Source organism: Schistocerca gregaria, chromosome 2, assembly GCF_023897955.1.
Source record: "Schistocerca gregaria isolate iqSchGreg1 chromosome 2, iqSchGreg1.2, whole genome shotgun sequence".
Taxonomy (NCBI): Eukaryota; Metazoa; Arthropoda; class Insecta; order Orthoptera; family Acrididae; genus Schistocerca; species Schistocerca gregaria.
In genome coordinates this window covers 539,231,707-539,252,199 of record NC_064921.1, presented here as the reverse complement: position 1 = coordinate 539,252,199, position 20,493 = coordinate 539,231,707, and the positions used below count along the sequence as shown (strand labels likewise).

The 20,493-nt window shown below is 43.4% G+C and overlaps 1 protein-coding gene across 1 annotated transcript in view; it reads right to left on the bottom strand.

Moving 5' to 3' along the window:
* LOC126331066 (single Ig IL-1-related receptor-like) overlaps positions 1 to 20,493 on the bottom strand; it is a 336,088-nt gene that overhangs the window by 314,690 nt on the left and 905 nt on the right. The gene's annotated exons all lie outside the window — the stretch shown is intronic.

Here is a 20,493-nt window from a genome sequence, read left to right as displayed (position 1 = left end):
TATTTGGCATAGATTGCAGATTAGCTTGTAAGTGGGTAGGCAGCAGAAATAGAGAAGTAACTTCAGAATACCTTTGTTTTCCGAACAGGCGCACCCAAGATACTAACCAAATCAGATTCTGTGACGCGATTACGATCTGAAGTGCGATGTGAACATTAAGAGACACGCCCACTATCAAACTTCCCGAAGTAGACATAGCGCGTGACATGGCATAATCTGTCCATCTTGACTGGGCTTGTGACGTACTGACATAGTCAAGCGAGCGGGCGTTGAAAAAATCGCAGATTGGCAAATATTAAATGAAACGCGTTTTGAAAACAAATGAGAAATACTCCAAAAACCTAGAAATGTTGGTCTATGTAAAGAAATGGTAGTTTACTGACATTTGTTGATGTCAGAGAGACCGAAACCGTGAACGGTAAAGCGAAAGCAGAGATTCGGAAATCTGATTTCAAAGAAGAAAAGCACTCAGCAGCAGTATTACTGCAAAAGGGAATGATAAAAATGCGATATTATGGCTATCCCACAGCAAATGAAATGGTTAAAACTCAAAAACTTTTAAAATCTCTGAGAGTGCATTTCAGGAGCTGTAAGAAATCAGCAACTGCTCGGAGATCCCTGGTAAAAAGGAATTGTTGGGAGGCAGTATGCAAATGCTACACAAATTGCAAAAAAGGGCAGAGGAACTTATCCACAGAACTACTATCCAGAATCACTCACTTCCATTTGTAGCAGAATTCTAGAACATATTCTGAATTCGTAATTATCTACGAGAGAAAAATTGACTTTTTCCAGCATACTGGCACATACCAAAACACTGATCATGCCAAACCCTACTAGCGCCGCTCATAGGCGATATACGAAGAGTCATCAACAGTCGTTGATTCTGCGTTTCTAGATTTTCTAACAGCTTCTTAGTGACACCATACTCACTGTTACTAAGTATGAATGGCAACTATCTGAGTGGACTAACGACCGGCTGAATTCAGCATGTAATCCTGGAAAGACAGACAAACGGCTCCACCCATTCACTCACTCTCCTTCTCCCCCCCCCCCCCCCTCTTTTACACACACACAAAGAGAGAGAGAGAGAGAGAGAGAGAGAGAGAGAGAAACAATTTAGATTTTACTCCAGAGAATAATGATTGTGCTACCATTGCTCATACCACATTCAGTAGAACAAGACACACGTAAAAGACAAGGGAAGCAAATGGTCATCAAGATTTTCTCACAACCCGAAATTGTGGTATCTTTAGAGAAAAGGGTAAATCTCTGCTTCAAGTGGGCATGAGAGTCAAAAATAACGAAAAGCAACGCATTTGATGAACAGTGCCTCAGACGTGACTGTACTTTCGTTCTTGGCACGGTGCAGTCTCTTGTTGACGTTTGCAACTTCAAGCCACAGGACGACTCAAAATCCATGCCTGAGGAATGATTCGAACCTGCGTCCGTAGCGGTCGCGTGGTTCCAGACTGTAGCGCCTAGAACAGCTCGACCACTGCAATTTCTCAGCAATCCGTACAAATTATTGATCTGTCCGGTTTGAATTGAAAGGCTTATGTAAGAGTTAAATAGTGACTAGGGTAGAAGTCTCAGACACCTTGAAAATGGACAGTACCAGACTGCGGTCTCGGCAGTGTTGAATGTACGACTGAGCACTTCAAGGCGTTAGCGACGGTTCTAAGACACAAAATGTCCGTACTAGGCCACAACAAGATGGGCAGAGAGGAACCAGTGCCCGGCAGGACCGATATCTGGCCTCAGCTGAACCATGAAATCCAGCAGTATGTACGAGCATGCAGATTTTAAAGCTGTCTCGCTAGCTGCAACACAGGAAACCTCACCAGGCCCGGACACCGGAAGGATTGACAGATTGATAGCTCTTTCTTGATGGACCATTAATTATACTTTTTTATTTTCTCTTCTCCCTAGTTCGTAAGAACTAAACAAAATGTAGACAAAAAACGTATCTGCCAGCTTTCTATCAATTTGTCGGTACCCTACCTAGGGAAATCCACCACCAGCTCCACACACCATCGCCGGCCGGGGTGGCCAAGCGGTTCTAGGCGCTACAGTCTGGAACCGCGCAACCGCTACGGTCGCAGGTTCGAATCCTGCCTCGGGCATGGATGTGTGTGATGTCCTTAGGTTAGTTAGGTTTAAGTAGTTCTAAGTTCTAGGGGACTGATGACCTGAGATGTTAACTCCCATAGTGCTCAGAGCGATTTGATTTGAACCACACACCACCCCGAAAATTAGCCTCGAAACATCACTACCACAATGGGACGTATTATACGAAGATGGGCTACTAATTTTAACCTTCTTACGTAACCATAAACTCTGACTGTGACTGGTTGCAATTTCTCAACAACAACAAAAAAAATAATGGTTCAAATGGCTCTGAGCACTATGGGACTTAACTTTTGAGGTCATCAGTCCCCTAGAACTTAGAACTACTTAAACCTAAGGACATCACCCACATCCATGCCCGAGGAAGGATTCGAACCTGCGGCCGTAGCGGTCACGCGGTTCCAGACTGTAGCGCCTAGAACCGCTCGACCACTGCAATTTCTCAGCAATCCGTCCAAATTATTGATCTGTCCGGTTTGAATTGAAAGGCTTATGTAAGAGTTAAATAGTGACTAATAAGTAAATATTATAATCCAAGTCTTACAAACTCTTAGGTAAATATCATAACTTAACCCTTTCCTAACCGACGGGACTTAAAAGTGCCGTCCACTTCCTGGTCATAAAACAGCAGAGAGGTTTATGCACCGACGTTCTGTCGGGGCAGGAATGTCTTTGGCTGTGACAGTTCAGTATTTCTGCCCACAGACGACAGAAAAATACGACAGACAGTCGTGTTGTTCATTTCGTCGCAAAAGTTTAGGGCTCCTGCTGACATGAATGGACATTATTATGAGTGTTGTGATACTTATAATCTGGTTTCGCATTGTTTCCGTTAATTTAAACTGATGTTATGAATGCAGTAAGTAAATTACCCGGTCAGATACAATGACTTTATCCAGATGAGACTCAGAAGTCTTACTTGTATTTTGTATATAAATCAAATATATTTATTCCAATCCACTACTTTGTTCTTAGTTATATCGGTAATATCCTCCCCATATCCCTTGGCACAGTTTTATATAGATTGGGCAGGAAAGATCCTTCGACCAAGTTCTTCATTTGTCACTTACGATGCATTTTGCGAGTGTAGTAGAAACAGGCCATGTCATGGATGGAGCACTGTACCCTTCGTCTTGTAACAGGAGGGCTAACATCGTTATGTTAACTCGTACTAAAGTGCTTACCACTCCAAGATAAGAAAAATTCCCAGCTGGCGGGTATATCCTCTCATCAGGGACATCCCAGCAGTTAAATGACAAACGAGCTTCACTTTACAGAACGGCGGCACTTTACCCAAAACAACAACACGGGTTCGTAAACAGAGTTTCTTTCCGAGAAATGTGCCTCGCTTCTCCGTTGTAAAAATTAGTATTGTTTCCAAGTTTCAGTTAATTTTAGTGAGTAAATTAAGATTGTACGCTGCTGTAAATCAGTAATTGATCTTTCCTACGATTCATCAACTTCCCACTAACATAATATTTTTCGTTCTGGTGTCAGTGTTCGATTGGACCAATAATCAACTAACTATTATTTTTCTTCGGGCAAGTTGTGCCCTGCCTCGCAACTCATCATGGCTTCCGGTCTCAGCCTAGTATCGAGAACATCGAAAACACGGTTGCTTATCTGCTACAGGCATTCTCGTATTTACAGTCGTATGTAATATGAATAATGACAATTTACATATATGCAACATCGTACGTGCAAAAAAATGCACTCTTCATTTGTTGGCGTGCACAAATTGAGGGACTGTCCGCAGTCTTTCTTGTGAAAACATACACAGTGAAGGCGATAAATAACACAGCTTGCCACGAAGACGCACTTGACTAAAGTGTGAAAACTGATACCGCCTTAGAAAGGAGCTCATAATCGTAGTCAAGGAAGTATGAGGCTTACCGACGCGCCTGCGTCGGAATGGTCAAGGCTGGGGCAGAAAATCTGTTTTTAACTTGACGACAGTACCGAGAAGTTGTTTATTAAAAAATATATATATAGCTGTTTACACGTGGCTGGATTCAAGGCTTACCTGCAGACAGAACTCAACAAGTCGCTCTTAACGGAAGAAAACTAATAGATCTAGAGGTAATTTCCGGAGTACCCCATGGAAGTGTGACATGGTCGTTACTGTTTACAATATACATAAACGATTTAGTGGATAAAGTCAGAAGCTCCATAGAGCATTTTACAGATGATTTACAAATTTTATGACTAATGTAAACGTACGTTAAACCTACGTTTCCCTAGGTGTGGAATTTTATCGCAGCATGCTGCGGAATACGCTTGCGTCTTTCGTTGACGCAAGCAAGCAGCAGCTTCTAAAGGAAGTTGGTTTTTCGGGCAATTCGGTATTTATCACGCCATGTTTCCTAAACTGTGTGACCTACAACAACTTAATTTGTAGCTGGCTTCAGTAGTACATGTCGATAACGTGTGCAAACTTGATGGTCAATGCACTCAGTAACAGTGAAGTAATAAATTAAAACGTCACGTATGACGCTGAACGTTTAGCAAACCAGCACCCCTTTTCCTGTACACTTTTTGTGGAGGGTCAAAGCGAGAAAAATTTTCGGAAACGTTTGAATTTATTTTTGCTGTTTGTTGGAAGTCGGTGGGTGCTACAGTTTCCCCGAGACGAGAGCAGTATTGTGTGGTTCAGTGGCGCGACACAAGTTCCAGGGCGCTGAACATATTGCTGTTAAATCAGGTGCAGTGCGGCGAGACACAATTAGCGGAGGCAATAAAGGCGAAACACGTAGCGCAGTGCTCGTTCTAAAAACCTGTTAATTTTGGCACTCCGAAAGTACACGGAAGTTACGTAAGAGCAGAAAGAGTGTATATCATTGGGAAGAACACACGGGAAGCGAAAAGCAGTCACACAAACGTTTTTACATCGTGAAGAAGGGGAGGAATGCCTGTTCCCACTGCCTTACATCGCAGACGTATTAGAAATTAATGAATTGTCCAAGGACAACATGATACCCTTGGTAGACGTTGGCAGTTATTCCGAAGTTGTGTCCACGACTCACCAGTTATTATCTTTCATTCAATTTTCCAAAATTAGCTCAGTAAATACCGAGATGGGTAAAGATGCAAACGCCAAGCTGGGGTACAGGCCAAGTCTGATTCCGGTGTGGCCGGACGGTTCTAGGCGCTTCAGTCTGGAACGAAGCGACCGCTACGGTCGCAGGTTCGAATCCTACCTCGGGCATGGATGTGTGTGATGTCCTTAGATTAGTTAGGTTTAAGTAGTTCTAAGTTATAGGGGTCTGATGACCTCAGATGTTAAGTCCCGTAGTGCTCAGAGCCATTTAACCAGTCTGGTTCGAAAAGTTTACCCAACAAAAATGTTCCTTGTTTTGTTGAGATTAAATTATTCTATTACATTCACCTTTTTGAATATTTCCAGAGACTTCTACACAATTATTGCATTTTAACCACTCTCAAAAGCACAAGTTTTACTTCGATCTCAGCATTTCTGCTTCCACTAATGGATTTTACAGCGAAGGTTATGTGTGCTGAAGTGTTATTATGTATGGCATCGGATCTGAATAAGAGTGTATATTTCAGACATTTCAACGAGGGCAACCTGCGGAAATTTATTGCCGTTGAGCAGCTTGAACCAATTACACATTGCAAGCAATATTGAAAATAGTTGCATATTACCTGTAGTATCACTAATCGCGTTTGGCTGCATGTTATGTCTTAGAGGAAAATCGTCACAATGAGGTTTAAAGAACGCCCATAACCCGTGGGATACAACAAACTGATACAAAAAGGAGAAGATAAAGTGAAATCTACATCTACATCCATACTCCGCAAGCCACCTGACTGTCTGTGGCGGAGGGTACTTTGAGTACCTCTATCGGCTCTTGCTTCTATTCCAATCTCGTATTGTTCGTGTAAAGTAAGATTGTCGATATGCCTCTGTGTGGGCTCTAATCTCTCTGATTTTATCCTCATGGTCTCTTCGCGAGATAACGTAGGAGGGAGGGAGCAATATACTGCTTGACTCCTCGGTGAAGGTATGTTCTCGAAACTTCAACAAAAGCCCTTACCGAGCTACTGAGCGTCTCTCCTGCAGTCTTCTACTGGAGTTTATCTATCATCTCCGTAACGCTCCTTGATTCACCTGGAGGGTCAGTTGCTCAACAGTTGCACGTCTATTCGCCCGCACACATCTCCGCAGTCCTCGTTCACCCAATGGTGCATCACAGCTACCTCGGCGCCAGTTTTGGATAACGCCATTTTGCCTTGTACGGAATACTTTAACCACGGCAACACGCGAACACTTTACAAACTTAGTCGTTTCGACATTTTGGCGATACTAATTTTTTTACACATATCTGTTATTAGTTATGATTTGAAATTGAAGTGATCGCTGACTAAAACAATTTTTCTCATTTTTTAAAAATTATGCTAACCTTTACGTGTTCCTGTGTTCGGAGAATGGTCAGGAAGTAAAGACAGTTGCACTCGCGGTACAAGAAAGATCGGGAGAATGAGGACAGGCAAAAGTTAGTAGAGATTCGTGCAGCTGTAAAAAGAGCGATGCGCGAAGCATACAACCACTACCACCGTCATATCTTAACAAAAGAACTTGCTGAAAACCCAAGGAAATTCTGGTCTTACGTAAAATCGGTAAGCGGGTCGAAGGCTTCCATCCAGTTGCTCACTGATCAGTCTGGCCTGGCAACGGAAGACAGCAAAACGAAAGCTGAAATTTTAAATTTACCATTTGAGAAATCTTTCACGAAGGAGGATCGTACAAACATACCACCGTTTGAGTCTCGTACAGATTCCCGTATGGAGGACATAGTGATAGACATCCCTCGGGTTGTGAAGCAGCTGAATGGGTTGAAAATAAATAAATCGCCAGGTCCTGATGGGATTCCAATTCGGTTTTACAGAGAGTACTCTACTGCATTAGCTCCTTACTTAGCTTGCATTTATCGCCAATCTCTTGCCCAACGTAAAGTCCCGAGCGACTGGAAAAAAGCGCAGGTGACGCCTGTATATAAGAAGGGTAGAAGGACGGATCCTCAAAATTACCAGCCAATATCCTTAACATTGGTTTGTTGCAGGATTCTCGAACATATTCTCAGTTCGAATATAATGAATTTCCTTGAGACAGATAAGTTGCTGTCCATGCATCAGCACGGCTTTAGAAAGCATCGCTCCTGCGAAATGCAACTAGCCCCTTTTTCACATGATATCTTGCGAACCATGGATGAAGGGTATCAGACAGATGCCATATTCCTTGACTTCCGGAAAGCGTTTGACTCGGTGCCCCACTGCAGACTCCTAACTAAGGTACGAGCATATGGGATTGGTTCCCAAATATGTGAGTGCCTCGAAGACTTCTTAACTAACAGAACCCAGTACATTGTCCTCGATGGTGAGTGTTTATCGGAGGTGGAGTGCCCCACGGAAGTGTGGTAGGTCCGCTGTTGTTTTCTATATACATAAATGATCTTTCGGATAGGGTGGATAGCAATGTGCGGCTGTTTGCTGATGATGCTGTGGCGTACGGGAAGGTGTCGTCGTTGAGTGGCTGTAGGAGGATACAAGATGACTTGGACAGGATTTGTGATCGGTGTAAAGAATGGCAGCAACTCTAAATATAGATGAATGTAAATTAATGCAGATGAATATGAAAAAGAATCCCGTACTGTTTGAATACTACATCAGTAGTGTACCGCTTGACACAGTCACGACGGTTAAATATTTGGACGTAACATTGCACAGCGATATGAAGTGGGGCAAGCATGTAATGGCAGTTGTGGGGAAGGCGGATAGTCGTCTTCGGTTCATTGGTAGAATTTTGGGAAGATGTGGTTCATCTGTAAAGGAGACCGCTTTTAAAACACTAATACGGCCTATTCTTGAGTACTGCTAGAGCTTTTGGGATCACTATCAGGTCGGGTTGAGGGAGGACATAGAAGTAATTCCGAGGCGGGCTGCTATATTTGTTCCTGGTATGTTTGATCATCAAGCGAGTGTTACGGAAATGCTTCAGGAACTCGGGTGGGAGTCTCTGGAGGAAAGGAGGCGTTCTTTTCGTGAATCGCTACTGAGGAAATTTAGAGAACCAGCATTTGATGCTGACTGCAGTACAATTTTACTGCCGCCAACTTATATTTCAAAAAATGGTTCATATGGCTCTGAGCACTATGGGACATAACATCTATGGTCATCAGTCCCCTAGAACTTAGAACTACTTAAACCTAACTAACCTAAGGACATCACACAACACCCAGCCATCACGAGGCAGAGAAAAATACCTGACCCCGCCGGGAGTCGAACCCGGGCATGGGAAGCGAGAACGCTACCGGACGACCACGAGATGCGGGCGACTTATATTTCGCGGTAAGACCACAAAGATAAGATAAGAGAGATTAGAGCTCGTACAGAGGCATATAGGCCGTTCTGTTTGGGAGTGGAACAGGGAGAGAAGATGCTTGTTGTGGTACGAGGTACCGTCCGCCAAGCACCGTATGGTGGATTGCGGAGTATGTATGTAGATGTAGAAGTACAAGCATTGTCAAGGTGTTCCGCCAGAGGAAAAGTTTGGGAACTCCTGGTTTATGCTAACAGCGACCCCGCATTAATAAATAAAGTGTCTGCATTATTCATACTGTGAGTGGAACAAATGCAACGCATGGCTAATAATGTATAGCGATTATAGCGATATGTAGGTATTTCATATGTTGTTTCGTGCGAAAGAGGAGCAGTTACACGTGTTATAACATTTTCTGGAACTCCAGTAACCATTGGGATCGCTATGAAGGATCGCCCAGAAACCCTGGTATAGAAATTTGAAGTGTTGCATTCAGATTAGGCGTGATTCTGGGATTTCAGGTTACTAAGGAAAGGAGTCCTCATCGATGAAACTGATTCGTGTTCAAGTTCTAAAGTCGAGCAAACGAGTCTCTGTTAACGAAGCGTTGCTTTTGTCGACAAGAACCTAATTTGGAGCCAGCTTTGCACAGACCATTTGGTTGAGAGGAACTCGTGTAAGTATAGACAGAAGGAGAGCCCTGAGAGGTGGAATAGGACATAAATTGGGGGCGATGCAGTCCTTAATTCTCATCGTATAAGACAAGGGGTTGGCAGAGCCCGAGGAATGCCGAGGACGCGCCGTTGGACCATCCGCTGCAGGTGCTGGAGCCTCCAGAGCTGCGAGAACAGTGGCATTTAAAAAGTCCTTCCGAGGAAGCAATTACCAACGCTAATTGCGGTCTCACCACTCTAGCGCCGTGTTCTTGCGTGTCTCGCCGCGTTGTTGTCGGGTTACGCAGTACAGCGGGCGGAAAACGAGCAGGTGAGCGTTGCACGCCGCAGGATATCATTACCGAGCGCTAATGTTTCTGACTGAGGGGGGCGGAGAACCAAAGGTTTACTGCGTGTGCGCAGATTTTTACGTTTTACTATGCTGTAAAGAAGCAGAAATATATGGACTCCATAAAAACATTTATTAATACGAAAATTTCAGTAGATCTACATCTACGTACAGGGAGTCCCAGGATGAATGGTCAGTATTCAGGGATGTGACAGAAACCCTCATCCGAAGCAAAAAAACTTCGTTGCTTTCGATCTCTTTGCTCGAAATGTTTTTCTGCCACGGAAATAAGACGGAAACCGAAACTGAACCCTGTTGGACAGCCTTTGTGATTTATCCACAGTCGCTAAAATTTTCTTCTTTTCGAGCAATGTTCAAATAATGCAGCACAACTCTTTGCGTTCTGTTTGTTAATTATGATTCAAACCAGTTGTGTGTAAAGCCGCCGGCCGGAGTGGCCGAGCGGTTATAGGCGCTACAGTCTGGAACCGCGCAACCGCTACGGTCGCAGGTTCGAATCCTGCCTCGGGCATGGATGTGTGTGATGTCCTTAGGTTAGTTACGTTTAAGTAGTTCTAAGTCCTAGGTGACTGATGACCTCAGAAGTTAAGTCCCACAGTGCTCAGAGCCATTTGAACCACGTTTTGTGTAAAGCCATCAGTATCATAAACACCTGGTTCAGTCATATTAATGTGACCATCGCCTATGTTCTATGTCAACGTGCAATAACCACTCACAGACGGCAGGTGACAGCACTAGCAGTGATATGCATATAATTCGTGATTGGGGGGGGGGGGGTCGGAAACAGTTCAGTCGTTACGTAATGCGGGAACGGAGAGATTTGTCTTACGTCCAAAAGGGCATGGTCATTGATGATGATAATGATGATGATGATGTTTGATTTGTGGGGCACTTAACTGCGTGGTCATCAGCGCCCTTACGAAGTCCCAATTCTTACACAATCCAATTTTTACACAGTCCGATCTTGCCACTGTCACCAGTGATAATGATGAAATGATGACGACAACATAAACACCCAGTCCCCTGGTAGAAAAAAAATTCCCAACCCGGGACCTCGATCCAAAGACAGCAACGCTAGCCACTTTTTTCTTTTAAATCTCATTTTGTTCGCTTTCGTTCGTTGCATCTGCTCGGGGCGGACGCCGTAAGACAGCCGTTTAAGTTCGTCGTTGATCGGTTAACTCAGTTTTTTTATTACACAGGGCAGCTCACCCTCTGACCGAACACGCTAAGCTACCGTGCCGGCTGCTGCCCATGACAAGATGGCGCTATCCAAAACCGGCGCCGATGCGACTGTGTTGGACCACAGGGTCAACTATGTGCACGGGCGAAAAGACCTACAACTGCTGAGCAGCTGACCGCTCAAATGAACCAAGGAGTTACCAACAGCATCTCCTAAACGACCTTTTCACTGAACGTCACTGCGTATGGGGCTCCACAGCAGGCGCCTGATTTATGCAACCACTCTGACTGCTGTTCACCAGAGACGAAGGCTGGAATCTGCACGCCAAAATCACAACTGGATGTTCACTGAATGGCGAAACGTGGTCTTTTCAGATGAATCACGTTTTATGAGCCATAGGAAAAATTGCCGTTGCCTTTTTCAACAGCCATCTGACTGATCCAGGACGCAGGATGCAGCGTTATGGTCTGGGGAATATTTTCGTGGCATTTCCTGGGTGATCTTGTCACTGTGGAAGGAACAATGGATGCATCTGTCCTCGAGGTCCATGTCCACCTTTACATGCAATTTGTGTTTCCTCCGCACGATGGCATCTACCAGCACGACAATTCACGCGTCACACAGGCCGAAATGTACATGACTGGTTCGCAGAGGACCGTGATGAGTTTGCCGCACTCCACCGGCCACCAAACTCCCAGGATTAAAACTCAACCGAGAATCTGTGGGACCACCTCGATCAGGCTGTTCGCGCCATGTGGAACAGAGCGCAGCTGGCCACGGCACTGGAGACGACATGTCTTCAAATTTCTGTCGGTCCCTTCCAGAACGTAACTGACACTCTTCCATCACGTCTCGCAGAGGTCTGCACTGCTAAAGTTGATTATTAGGCTTTTGACAAAATGGTTCAAATGGCTCTGAGCACTATGGGACTTAACTTCTGAGGTCATCAGTCCCCTAGAACTACTTAAACGTAACTAACCTAAGGACATCCACACACATCCATGCCCCAGGCAGGATTCGAACCTGCGACCGTAGTGGTCGCACGGTTCCAGACTGTAGCGCCTAGAACCCCGACTGGCAGGCTTTATACAGTTGGCCAAATTAGTGTGACTTGACACCGTAACAATGTACATTGTACCTGTCATACCCCAGAATATTGACCATTTCTCCTCTGACACCCTGTATATACTCATCCATCCACTACACAGTGCTTGGTGGAGGGTACATCGGACCAGTATTATCGGTTTTCTGTCCTATCGCTTACAGTGAGTGAGGGAACCGCGCGGAGTAGCCACGCGGTTTGAGGCGGCCTGTCACGGACTGCGCGGCCGCTACCGCCGGAGGTTCGAGTCCTCCCTCAGACGAGGGTGTTTGTGTTGTTCTTAGCATAAGTTAGTTTCAGTAGTGTGTAATTCTAGGGACCAATGACCTAAGCAGTTTGGTCCCGTAGGAATTCACACACATTTGATTTTTTTTTTATAGTGATGGAAAAACTGTCTATATGTCTTTGTTGTGACCTAATTTCTTATATCTTGCTCTCATGACCCCTGTAGTGGCAGCATAATGGTCTTGCAGTTAGTTAATCGATTAGAGGTGCTCTACATTAGTTGTCCGAGCATTTCTGTTACACTTTCATAGTGCCGGCACGCTGTACCAATCTATTACGAACGTAGCGGCGCATCTATGAATTGCATTTCCCCAGAATTCTTCCACCAAAACTCCTCCATTCGCCGTTTTAGTCCTGATGTTACGTGATTTCATGTAACTTCTTAATATTATCCCTAAATACTTGTACAATGTGAGGTGCTCAAGATGTTCACTAAAAAGCTTGTAACTGGGCTCTTTCTCTTTGGTTCAAATGGCTCTGAGCACTATGGGACTTAACATCTATGGTCATCAGTCCCCTAGAACTTAGAACTACTTAAACCTAACTAACCTAAGGACATCACGCAACACCCAGTCGTCACGAGGCAGAGAAAATCCCTGACCCCGCCGGGAAGCGAGAACGCTACCGCACGACCATGAGCTGCAGACATATTTCTCTTTGTTACAGGCTTTATTTGCACAGGAGACAGAGAAAACTTGTCGAACTGTGGCAGACTTATTTCTGGACGCAACAGTGAAGTCACTGGCTAACATGCAGTTACATTTGTGATGGTCCTAACATGCAGTTACATTTGTGATGGTCCACTCAGTCACTGTGCCAGGTGATCACAGTAAATGTGATCAATAATACAACCACAGTCCTTAACAGAGACCAAATGAGACGGCGAAGTTGACAAATGTCAGCAGGAGATAAAGCAAAGTTTTAACGTGCTGATCTTGCTTTACATTCGTTTCTTTGGTCTACCACCAAGATGGATATTTGAAATTGTCCGACATCGACTATATTCGCAATCCTACGAAATAAAAGCTCGGTGATCGTGGTATAATATATGAAGGAAAAATTTTATTTTTCTAGGACTTTCCACCGCGTGTATGATTTACACGGAAAAGTACATAAGAGACGTCTCAGCTCTTTTTATAGGCAGTGAAGATCCGCTTTCTTGCGAGTAACTATTTTTTCTTTGATTTTTTAATATTCAAATATGCTTCGGCACCGTTGTATTATCTGCAGTGATCATTTTTCGTCCATGTTTACAGTAACTCTTTTTTCAATATAAAAGGAAATGATGCAGAACTTCCTAACTGTCCTTTTACTGAAAGAATAAACTTTTAGGTTTGGTATACCATGACTGTGGAAGGTAATAGCATGAATACAACTAACTGTTCACTGTAGCTACTGAATCATGTCTTGTGATTGTCTCAAAGCGGTCCGCCATGAATTCCCATCTTGTGTGAATCACTTCACACCGGAGTAGCAACTGCACCCTACGACCTCAATTACTTGCTGCATGGATTCCAGTCTCTGCCTTCCTCCCAGTTTTTACACTCTACAGCTTCCTCTAATATTATGGAAATTATTCCTTGATGTCTTAACGTGATGCAAATTTTCCTCTCGACCATGTATATGTTCCTTTTTCCCCCTATTCTGCTAAGAACCTACTCATTCCGTATCTTACCAGTCCCCCCTAATTTTGAAAATCCTTCTGTAGCACAACATATTAAACATGTTGATACTCTTCCTTTCTGGCTGTCTCAACATATCTGTGGAGGTTTAATACCTCATCTTTAGGTACTCATGTAACAGTATTGGTCTGGACACTAACTATGGCGGTTTCACAGAGAGCATTAAAAATACTTAACAGTGATCCCTATTCAGTACAAAGATATTCCATACATTTGGTGTGATGTACAATGGACGATCAAAAAGTTTCCGTTCGAAGGCTGTACAGGACAATCAGGCAAAATCGCCGAAGGAGTGATAGTCGCAGGGGGAGAAATCGAGTGTCTCCCACGTGATCGGGCTTAACTTCTGGGTTACGACATTTGCTACATGGGGGCGTGCATTATCGTGAAGCACCAGCACCTTGCACGGAACTTGGCGTACCATTCCTTCGGTAGCCAAGAAAAGGATAAAGGCACGTCGGTCCTGTTTGGACGCATTTGGTAACAAAGTTGCAACAGTTCACGTTTCCGCATTTACCACACACGTCGCAAAGAATGGAATTCCACACTAATACCTTGCCTACATGTCGGTGCTTACATACACGCATCGTGGTCGCGCAAATACGCTGCAGCAACGCCCGCAAACTGAAACTTTTTCACCTGCCCTTATATTTTCCAGAAGACGACCACATTTAGCCACGAAGTGCATTCTATGAAATTATTGCACTGAACAGTAACTCGCTACAGCGTACAATTTGTGGTTTTACGTGTAATTTCCATAAATTAATAATGTTTTAATCGTATAAACCAAAATATATACTGTAAATAAAATGGATCTGATTAATTGCGTTGTCGGTTCAAGAATTACTAAAATTATTTATACAGCAGTTATGGGTAGCCTGTCCACACAACTGAAGGGTTTGTTGTCGGTATTGATTACTATAATATACATTTTTCTGTGTTATTGTATGAGTCGTGGAAGGTAATTCATACGACCTAGTTAATAGGATAGCCGGTGACATGAGCAGTGGGTTGCCGAGGACACATTAACACGTAACTGCAACAAAACACAATACATGCAGTTTCTGACATGGTCTTGCTGTAAAAGCAAAATCTCATTGTCCCAAGGAGATGAAACCGTCTGTGATGTCGAAAACTTTAAATTCTTAACACTCAGGATAAATTAAAGCTTTCACGGAAGTATCACGTTCAACGTCTTGTATAAATACTGGATGCTATCATCACTATGAGAATAATCTGCACTGATTCTGGACTGTAACGCGAATGCTTATTTACTTGGCTGACTTTCACTTTATTATAAACTTTTCGGCTAACTCTTGCGCACTCGCCAAGAATACTTACATGAAATTTATTCGTACTTGCAATTGCGAACAATGATCCACTGCATCAGGGAATTAAGAGAATGAAAACCTGTGACGGACCGGGGTCCTAAACTTGGATGTTCCGCTTTGCGCGAGAGAACAATCCCTTTGGCTTTGCTTCCACGACTCATGCAGACTTTCATAAGTCGTCTTCGTGCGTCACATCTTCTTCATGTACACACATCATGTAATTCCATTCCCGTCCAGGGGAGGACCTTCTTATTGAAAAGTTGCAGCCCGGCGTCGGCGGATAGATCAGTGGCTGTGTTTAGAAGAACGGTGCAATGTTCCTTTCCGCATTACATACAACATATATGCGTGACGTTTGCGATCTGTCAGCTGCTGCTCTATTCTGATGCCTTTAGAATTCCATATTGGTCTTTTATGCATAGACTCGCCCACGTTTTACAGCAACACAGAATTGACAGTCCACTGTTCACGTTGAAAAAACAAACATAAGATGACAAAAACGTTTCTGTATTTAAAGTGTACTAACTCCGGCCGAACAGCCTCGGAAAGCCGAAGGTTCTCGACCGAACGCCGTGTCATCCTCAGCGGATGGGCGTCCTTGGATGCTGATGAGGGGGGGGGGGGGGGGGGCATGGATCAGCATACAGCTCTCCCGGCCGTTTCCACGTTTCGTGAAAACTGAAAACGCCACTAATCTTGTCAAGTAGCTCCTCGATTGGCACTACGGGGATAAGTGCGCCCCAATAGTCTCCCTATTCAAAAAAGGCCAACCACGCCCGATGGTGATCAACTTCGTTGATCTGACGGGAACCGGGTATACTGTGGACTGACAGTTCTGCGTGTGATGTATAATATGGGTGAATTTCTGCCTGACACGGCAACAGCACATTTTGGGGCACCAGATTTAATTTATGTAGCAGCTCATACCTCGAAAAACACCACGCGTAAATGTCATAAAACACGAAAAACGCACTTAAAATGTGAATTATTTGGCGAAACACGTCTTGCAAGAAATAAATAAAGGAAAATTGTGACTTTCAGCAATAAATGCTACAGTATGACAAACAGTATCACTGTTTCTATTGTCAATCTTTCACCAACCGTTTCTAAATGAAAAAAAGGGAAGAAAAATGAATGGACGGTGCATAGGTAGTGCTTGTGGCTTTAATAAGAAACACCATCGAGGTGTCGCTTTAAGTACAAATGGGCGCGTGCTGCGAATAACAAAGGGTGGGGCGGCTCGGCGACACCTGTTCCGCGGTGCCACCGCCTGGGGAATGCTAACGAGAGCCTGCGGACGGGGCCTGAATGTACCGCAGTCCCTCTCCAGAAGACACCTGCGTCCCAGCAGCCACGGCACTTCCTCGTCCACAAGGGAATATCCTTCACAGCGAAACGCTCAAAACGTAATACAAAAACCGCGATATCCAAAAACCAGAGCAAGCAAGCACTGCTGGAAGGAATTTCTGCAGCAATTATTTTATGACGTAATGTACAGTCTTTTGCAGTTAATGCTAATATCATCGTTGATAACAATACAGGGTGGCGACGGATTCTTTAAAAGTCTCCCCGGAGATTTCTGAGATTTTTCCAGATTGAAATGCCAATTTTCCAAAAAAATTCCTTACTAGTTCTCATGGTAGCAAATTTTATGAGTTGCCACATCACTTTTTACTGTTTGCTCCGAGTTCGGTTAGGATTCACACTTCTGTCTAGAATTCAGTACCTAAGTTCACGTTAGCCCAAGAAATTCCTTCGTTGCCGCCATCCGACACCATTCCACTTTTTGCTGTGCCGCTGTGCGATAATCTATCTCTCAGTTATACTAGAGCAGATTATGTGGTTTGCAGGTTATTCGTGAGGAGTTCGACAACTTTTGAAAAAAGGAAAAGCGAAGCGGAAAAATTCTGTTACAATTAGAAATATCTATGAACGGATTTGAACAGAAAAATGATGCGGATACAGTATACAGAGCAGACAAAGCGATTGATGAACCACTTATTTCGCACACCGAGTCAATGAAATGTGTTGATCCGTTATTATAATACGCATATTAGTTTGACTATACTGATGTTTTGATTCTCCAGAAAGTAAGAACCGTCGCCGGAATAAAGTGAATGACAAACAGAAACGAAGAATTAGTTCGACTTTTACTCAGATTTGACCCGAAAGTAAGGGATCCAAACTATAGTGTGTTTTAAGTATAATTTCCTAAATACATTTTTAGTTGCCAAGGGAGCAACGCGTAAGTAATGCAGGTGATTTTCAAATGCGATATGTCGCATGTATTCCAGATACGGTAAAAGGGCTATCGGGTAAAATAAAATTAAAACATATATATATTCGATTATCCGTGCCGTACCGGATTCTCTTTCATCCAAACAATCGGGATTTCTGTGTGGAATTTACAAAACACGGTGCTCTAATATTGTTCAGTATCTTCAATTTTTATAAAACTAAGTAATTCCACCTCTGCTATTGTGGGAACAATTACGTGACGAATTCTCAGACAGTGCACTCTGTCGCACTCACAGTAGTATGATGGGAAACCAACCAGTGGACGGAGAATCCGAGGATTTCCCAAGTCGGCGAGCCCGTCGGAGTCACTCACAATCGAGCAACAAACACTGCAACAATGCAATGCACTTATTCACCTTTCCTTACGCGGTAGCACAATCGATTTTAAGTAAGCAGCACTTTGCCACAAAATGACTCAAAACCTTTTTTTCCTTAATGAACAGTTCAACTCTCTCAAGAATGTCTCACAGTTCCCTCTGTCTTTCAATATACCGTGAGATTTCCAGTTACTTCTGTTTCCTCGAGAATTCTCAATTTCATAATACACTCCTGTCTTGGTCGCTATATATTTTTTAAGATTGTTGCTCCTAATAACGCGTTTAACGTTACAGAAGCTTCAGATCAAGTCTGTGGTGCAGACAACTAACATTAAAAGGATGGAACAAACTTTTATATAAACAATGTTTAGAATAACTGAGGTGACGCATAGTTGTCACATAGTGTGTGGATACATAGTACCTAGCCAATGATCAAAATATCTTAGTCAACATCAAAAGCCAAACTTTCGCCCTGTGGCGCATTGCAAAGTGAACGTGTTCGGGCACCAGGATGGATGTAGTAACAGCGTATAGCAGATATAATTTTCCACTTGAATTTTTAATGTTTAACAATTATTCCTCTCCTTAAACATTCTAACAACATATTACAATCATTTTTCAGTGGACGATATTACGCAGCGAAAATTGTGCGACTTTGATTCGCATGGCGTAGGATTTTAATACTATTTTTTTTTTTTTTTACAAAGAAATAAGACTGAAATTGTTAGATGTGCATTGGTTCTTACTACCATTAGCCTATGTTATTGCTGTCACTTTTTCGACTGATACTATATATAAGATGTCGTTCATAAGGTTTCTTCCCTTTTCTCAAAATAAAGTTCCCTGTACATGTAAGACCGTTAGCGACAGCTGTTTGTTAATACTCAGATCTAGGGGAAGGCAAACCAAAGACTGCGTTTTATTGGCAGAACACTTAGAAGATGCAACACATCTACTAAAGAGACTACGCTTCGCTGCCGTTAGCTGGAGTACTGCATGCAGTATGGGATATATTGCAGATAAGCCTGACAGAGGACTTCGAAAAAGTCCATAGAAGAGCAGCTCGTTTTCTGTTATCACGAAGTAGAAGCGAGAGTGTCACGGGTACTATACGGGAGCTGGGGTAGCAATCATTAAAAAATTGGCAATTTTCCTTGAGGCGGTGAGTTCTTTTCCCCAAATTTCGATCTTCAGCGTTCTCCCCCGAATGCGAAAATATTTTGTTGACCTACATAGGATCAAATTACAGCTAGAACGGAAAGATTGAAGTGTTCGTTATGCCAACGCACCGTAGACCTAGATGGAGAGGTGTTAGCATCTTTTCTAATTGAACACTATTCCGCGGCTGACAAAAGAAAGTGGAGGGAGCCGACATAAACGTGTCAGACATTCGTTTGCAGAGTAAAGAGCTACGTATACTATAAAGTGCATTTTTTACATGATCAGGCTTACGTTGATTTCAGTGTATTTATTTGCACATCACTGCATCACCACAACTACTGTGACATGTGGAAAAAATAGTTTATTTTTACGCAGTCCTGCTTTTATAATAATTTTATATATGTATTTTATATATAAGCCACACTCGAGTTCTTTGAATCTTCGAAATCGCCCGCGAAGTAGTCTGAGGTTTTGTGTGGATCATTACTGAGGAGAAACGACAAAATGCTAGTATGGTCTTGAGCCGGAGCAGGTCCTTTGGAGCTTGCGTGTTAGGAAATTGTTTGCAATCCATGTTAGAGCTTGAGGGTGGCCAGATGCCCTTTTTCGCTCACTCTTTTTCTCCCGAGGACGGAATGTGTGTGTTCCAACTGGCTAGAGCAGTATTTTTCCACGTGGAGATGCGCGAACCTTTTGTAAGTGCTTGTGAATCTTGTACCTGAGTCGGGACCTGGATAACAGCGCCTATTCACCTAGTCGAATCGGAGAAACCGCCTAAAAACCGCATCCAGGCTGGCCGGTCCTCGTCGCTAATCCGCCTGGATACGATCCGGGACCGGCACGCCGTCCCGGAAGCAGCGACACAACGCGAGCTCCTATCCGTGCCGGTATTTCGATAAGATTATGTGAACATTGTTATCTCCTTGTTATCTGGTGAGAGAATCGGTTTTCCTTCGCAATAGTTATACGGAAAGACGGTAAACTCTGCAAAATCTTTCAAAGCGGACCATCATAATGCTTTGAGTAGTACAACGAGGACATCACTATCACCAAGCTCCCGAAGCCTCAACATGCAGAGGATAGAGTATAAACAGGAATCGTTTCCGCTTACTCGCAATGAAAATTCTCTACGCTTCGTGCCCTACACTTTTTCTTTGAAATCTAGTGTGCAACAATACAGTAAATGTTAGCGACATGATCACTCCTCACGCCAGATGCTTTGCACGGACGTAGCATCAACAATGCTTAGGCAAGGCTTCTTCTTCTTCCAATCTCGCATAAATATAATGAGACAATCATTCCTAGAGAGAGGAATAATTTTCATTTTGTACAGGCGATTACAGTCTCCAAGTACACCCGCAGTACAAGTTATTATTATATGGAAATAAATCAGACTCTTAGGTCACAGCTCGCAATGAAAAGGGAAATTTCAAGTTTACGTGCCTACGTTGCCATTTGTATGAGCTAAGATGTATAATGAAATGCAAAATTCGGACTGTGCAACTGCGTCATTCGCTGTTACCTAGAGACAGGAGTTCACATTAAAGGAAAGTCATGGAGGAACATAAATATTCTATACTCCGTTGCGCAAAGGACTGCAGCATATTTATTTGCTAAACGCTGCTAGTACAGCTGGCATTGCAGCTT